Below are 6299 nucleotides of genomic sequence, written 5' to 3'. Positions count from 1 at the left end.
GGAAAGCCCTGCCGTTTGGAGTGAGTGAGGGACATGTGGGGAGAGGTGAGATTTCATTACCTTTCCCTTTGTGTGATATTTTCGTGTTAGAAATCTAAGACTGGAGCTATAAATAATCCAGTCACAGCTGCAGCATCCTGGAGATTTATGGTGCATGCCAATGCCAGCCAGCTTTGGGCTGAAGGGGGTGGGGTGGTGGCTTTACTGAAGCCAAGATGAAAGGCTGGTTCTCCAGCGCTCAGCAGCCCCCCTCACCCGGTCCTGCCCCCCGACCTAGTCAAGCCCTCCCTCCTGACCCACCGGAGACCCCTGGGCAGAGAGGAGCTCATGAAGGCTTAGCCCTGCTTGTCTGTCCTGGGCAGCCTGGAGCCAGGCAGGAGCCCCGAATGGGCAGCTTGGGAAGGCTGGGGAGACAGGGGAGGGCGGGGGGACAGGGTGGGCAGAGGTGCGTGCCCTGCCCTGGGCTTCCACTGTGTCGGCTACCTCAGACAAGGGGCAGGCTGGTGGTCCCCGGTGGGGTCGACAGGTGGCCCAGACACAGATGGGCTTGGGCCTGGTGGGGTCCGACGGTTCCCAATCCTTGTTCTCCTCTACGAACTGGGGCCTTTTTCTCTGCGTCTCAGCAAAGACTGCCCAGCTGTGCTCCATGCAGGACTCCGTGGGGACTGGGGAGTCTCTTTGTCCTGGGACAGGGTGGGGGTTTCCTATTGACCTGAACTTGGGGGCTGCTGGGTGGAATGGTGACACCAGCGGGCAGAGGCAGCCAGTGTGTCTTGGGCCGCGAGAGGGCAGGGCAGGTCTCCCCGGACCAGCTCCGGGGCCCTGCCTCCAGCCCAGCCGTGAGGGCAGATGGAGGAGGTGAGGGGAGACGTTTGGGAGGCCAGCCATGGGCTCGTCCTCCAGGCCCCTGGGGCTGGAGGAAGAGGAGGAAGGTAGGGGTCTCAGGGAGGGAGGAGCTGACTCAAGGCACCCCCGTGACAGGCCAGTGCCTCCCTGCAGCTTCCCACCAGAGCGCTTAACCCGCTGTATCCACCACAAGCCCGAGGGGAAGCTTTCTGAGGGCAGGAACACGCACATGGGCTCTGACGGCAGCCCGATGACAGCATGGGCCCTGGCGCGGGGCATCAATCCTGCTGACCGGTCAGACTCAGTGATGGTGTGTGCACAGGCCCTGTGGACCAGAGCCCCGGGAGTGGGTGTGTGCAGAGGGAGAGACCAGAGCCCCCTGCGTCTCCAGACCCCTCTTGGTCCCTCTGGCCAGTCCTCAGGCTGCCGTGTCCAGCCTTCCTGCCGGCTCTGTGGTCCACTTACCTCAGGCACCAACCTGTCACTTTGGCGGTTTCCGCTTTGCTTTTCTTCTAATTCCCTGAGCAAATATTGAACATCCAGAGAGACACCCCAATCCTGGGTGGGGCTGGGGGTGGTCACACAGCTGGCTACTTCTTAAGGGCAGTTCGGTCAAGATAAACTCACCTCAGCTTCAGGCTTCTGGAAGAGGGAGGCTCCTGAGGGGTGAGTGGGCAGGGAAGCAGCTTTCCCTTCAAGGATGAGGCTTCCTCCTGGGAGGAGGTGTTTGCCACAGGACCGTTGATTTCAGGGCAGCCACACGGGGTTGTGACAGGGTCTTGGCTTGGGGCCAGGGCAGTCTGTCCTTCTTTAGCCTCCAAAAGCAAACCACGTCTGGGAATGGGATACACACAGGAGGATTCACTTTCCTGGGGTGTCCTGGAGGCAACTCAGCAGTAAACACAGATGACCTCAGAGCAAGCTTGCCTAACATTACAAATGGCAGAGCCATGATGTTCAAAAGGGGAACTGGGAGCCTCTGAGGGCCTCCCTGATGTGTGACTTAGATGCCGCCTCCTCTGGTCATTCCTGGTGCTCCTGTCAAAGGACCATTCACCACCACATGCATCATCACTCTGTCCTCTCAGGGTTCTTACTGCGAGCCCCTGAAATGGACTCTGACACTTCTAAGCACAGGAAAGATTTGTTGGAAGGATCTAGGGATGCTCGCAACATCAGCAGGAAGGCTGGAGGTCCAGCTCGAAAAGAAGGGGGAGGAGCAGGATCTAGGTGATGCTAGGTAGTGAGCAGAGACATTGCTTTACCAACAAAGGTCCGTCTAGTCAAAGCTATGGTTTTTCCAGTGGTCATGTATGGATGTGAGAGTTGGACCATAAAGAAAGCTGAGCGCCGAAGAATTGATGCTTTTGAACTATGGTGTTGGAGAAGACTCTTGAGAGTCCCTTGGACTGCAAGGAGATCCAACCAGTCGATCCTAAAGGAAATCAGTCCTGAATATTCATTGGAAGGACTGATGCTGAAGCTGAAGCTCCAGTACTTTGGCCACCTGATTAGAAGAACTGACTCATTGGAAAAGACCCTGATGCTGGGAAAGATCGAAGGCGGGAGGAGAAGGGGACGACAGAGGATGAGATGGTTGGATGGCATCACTGACTACATGAGTTTGAGTAGGCTCCAGCAGTTGGTGACGGATAAGGAGGCCTGGCATGCTGCAGTCCATGGAGTCACAAAGAGTCGGACATGACTGAGCGACTGAACTGAACTGAGGTAGTGAACATTGTTGCCAAGGCCACACTGCAGGGCAGTTTGCTTAGCATGCCTTCGCTGGCACCACCCTTCTGCCATTCATGGTGTGATGATGGCTAATTTTATATGCCAACCTCCCTGGGTTACGGGATGCCCTGATATTTGGTCAGACATAATTCTGGGTGTTTCTGGATTAGATTAGCACTTGAATCTCTAGACTGAATAAAGCAGGTTGTCCTTCCTAATGTGGGTGGTCTTCACCCAATCAGGTGAGGGCCCAAATAGAACAAAAAGGTGGAGGAAGGAAGAATGGTCTCTCTCTGCCTGACCGCTTGAGCAGAGACCTCGATCTTCTCCTGACCTTGGAATGGGACTTAAACTATCAGCTCATAAACACCTCTCAGGAAGGGAATTCCCGTCCTCGGCCCCTAAATAGGAAAGGAACATTCTGGAAGGCTTTGTCAGTTTGCTCATCTAGAGCTCCATCCTCCTATCCTTCCCCGCTGACTTTGAAACCCAGGAGGCTGACCCACGTGGGCCACATCAGCTGAAGTCTCATGCCTTCTGGCTTCTGGTTGGGTCTGTCCAATGGGAGGTCCCATTGGAGGAGTCTAGAGGGTGCGAGGAGAGAGCTTGGGGGCATTTGTTCCCCTTGCCACTTTCCTTTGGAGGTATGGCTCTCTCCAGCTTCCAATCATCTCCCTCCGGTCCATCAGGGTCTTTACCATTCTTTTTCGTTTGCTGTGGCACTGCCTACCCTTGGCAAACAGTCCCTTATTGAAAGACTCCCCTGTTGCCCTGTTTGCTGGTAACACCTCTTTCCAGCTGGAACCTCAAATGATACAGGAAGTTGGGAGACTGGGAGGCAATAGAGCCCCAACAAATGCTCACAATATGGTGGTACCGATGCCCGGGGGGGGCAGGCAGCCTGGTAAGGTGGCAAGAGCATGGACTTGGAAGACAGACCTCCTGGAGTCTGAATTTTCACCCCAGATCTCACTACCTGTGTGAACTTGGTCAAGTTCCTCAGCCAGGCTGACCCTCCTTTGTTCTTTACCTGGGAAATAAAAGTTAATCTGTATCTCCTGGGTTTGTCATGAGAGCTGAATGAGAGATTTATTAAAGCACTTGTCACACAGGGGACCGGTGATGGCCTAAGGGGTCCACCTTGTGTGCCTGCTCCAACTGACCAGTCATGGCTCCTTGAAGCCCTGTGTGGAAAAGAATTCTGACTCCCCATCCTGGCCTGGAGGTGATGGGCACACTCATGATTGACTGGTGATGGGGGTCATGGTGTGGACTAGAAAGTGGCAGTAGAATGTGCTTACATCTCCATAGTAGACACTCACTGAAGTATGGCTATCAGTTTTCCTATTTCTCTGCTCCTTGGGAGAAGACGTAGGATTCTGCTGGCCTCAGAAAGGCCAGGATCCTGCTGGACCAGTGGCTGTTTCCACCAGCACTGCCCAGGTCCCAAAGTCACTGAGCCTGCTGTCCTGGCTCAGCACAGACTTCTTTGGCAGCAAGGATGCTCCAGCCAGCCCTATCTTTTAATCAGCAGACTGCATCAGCCCTGTCGGGATTGTTTAAGGTCTTCTTCCTCCTGGGACTTTCTTGCTCTTTTCATCCTCAAATGCCAACCTTACCCTCCCTGCCAACAGATCACACACACACACACACACACACACACACCCTGCCATGTTCACCACCACGTCCTCATAGTAAGTTACAGGGAATTATTGATATTAACTCAAATTTTTCCACTTCATATCACCCCACTATCCACATCTCCCATTGTCGCCTGCCCCAACTCAGGGGGCCTGACGTTATTCCAGCAACACATATCAGAGTTGGATGAAGGTAGAAGAAGTAGAAATCACAGCCACAGGCATCCTATGGGGCGAGCTGAAGGAGCCTCAGTGATTACCACGTGGCCCCTGGAGTAACTAAAGGAAGAAGGGAATAAGAAATCCTTTGCACACAGAATGTTCTTTCTAGTTTCACTGGCACGTGGAAGGACCCTTTGCTTATTCACTTATTCAAGACATATTTACGGAGCACCTCTATGGGCTGGGTACAGACAGCTGTCTGCCCTGAAAGGGAGACAGCCAAGTAGAAGCCGGTGGGTGCTGAGCAGCTCAGCAGGAGTGCTGAGATAGAGATGAGCACGGTGGGGCGGGGGCGGGGGGATGGGCTCTGATTAGAGCCACACCGTGGGACAGAGACGACTTTCCTGAGAAGGTGGCTCTCCTGAGCCCAGTCTGGAGGGAAAAGGAAGCTGCTCCAGGTGGCAGTGGGGGCGGCATGTGCTAGGATCTGAATGGGTGTGAGTTTGAGGAGCGGCTGGCAGGTCACTGGGCCTGCGGCTTAGAGCCAGAAGGGAAGGTGTTCTGGGAGGAGCCGATGGCAGGGTGGGGTGGCGGGGTAGGGGGGTCCTCCAGGGCCTCTCTGAGGAGTCCAGATTATCCCAGAGTAGCCCCTAGTCCTGCTATGTCCCCACCTTCCAGCCTGTCCTCTGCCCTCCACTGGGCTTAGCAAGCGAGGCCTCAAAGGAAACCTCCATTTTCCTCCTCCTGGGAACTGTAGGCCTTCTCAGGTGTTTGGGGGCTGACCCCATGCCCTGAGAGTCCTTACTCGCAGGACTGATGGATGAGGGGGTGGATGGGCAGGAGGGTGGCTGAGAGAGGAGGAGCTACACAGCTGGAGACCAAGGTAACCTGATAAATGAAGGCTTTAGTGCAGTCTCCCTAGTAACTGGCTGACCCAACCATCAGGAGCAATTTAGGGGAAAGCAGACATGTGTTTGGGCATTTTCCTTCTCCAATGACTAAGTGGGTTCACAGGTCCCTCTTCCTCTCATAAAAACCCTAACACCTTTCCCCAGGCACCTCCCCTGCCCAGACCTGCTTCTCTTTGGAAAATGGGGCTGGTGTGTCTGTGTAGCTGTGTAGAAATGTGTGTAGCTCTGTGTGGGTATGTGCATGAAAGTATCTCATATATGCATGAGGAAGTATAAATGGGAGTGTGTGAGCTTGCAAGTGCATGCAAATATCTCTGCTGGTGCCATGTATGGGGGAGCACTTGTGCATGAGACTCGTCAGCCTCTGTGCACGTGGGGAAACATGAACGCACACATATGCACATGTGTCCAGAAGAGTCTGGGGGGTCTTTATGAGTGCAGGGGTCCTTGAAGCATGTGAGTGCTCACAGTGAGTGTGCATGGGATTCTATGCAATTGGCCAGCATGATTGTCTTTGAAGGGCAGAAGTTGCTGAGCTGGGATACATCCATTAACCAAAGCAATAAAATGCCCAACTGGTCTCCTTGTTTCCCTTCTTGTAATCCGTTCTCCACCCTGCAGCCAGTGTGAGCTTTTAAAATTGCAAATCAGATCACGTCATTGCTAGGCTGAAAGCCCTCTGAGGGCTACTGGAATAAATCCAAACTTCTGATTATAGCCTGGCAGATACGTCCCCCATCCCAGTCTGATCTTTGTGGCCTCATCTCCTGCCACTCCGCAGGCAGGCACCTGCTGCCTCAGTCACACAGGCAAGAGCCTTTGTTCTTGTCCTTCCCTCCTCTGGCTCCCTTGGCTGCTGGGCGCTCTCCTGGCTCCAGATTTCAGCCTGACATTATCCATGGGGCCTTCTCTGACCACCTCCCTCCAGGCCCCCTCTGTGCTATCACTCCAACTTCTTTTCTCTCTAGCGCTAAGTCAGCTGGGTCTGAAAGAGGTGCTGAGACAG

Source organism: Bubalus kerabau, chromosome 10 (assembly GCF_029407905.1).
Source record: "Bubalus kerabau isolate K-KA32 ecotype Philippines breed swamp buffalo chromosome 10, PCC_UOA_SB_1v2, whole genome shotgun sequence".
In the NCBI taxonomy this organism is placed as follows: Eukaryota; Metazoa; Chordata; class Mammalia; order Artiodactyla; family Bovidae; genus Bubalus; species Bubalus kerabau.
The sequence above is the reverse complement of the archived record's forward strand: the minus strand, read 5'-3'. Positions refer to the sequence as shown.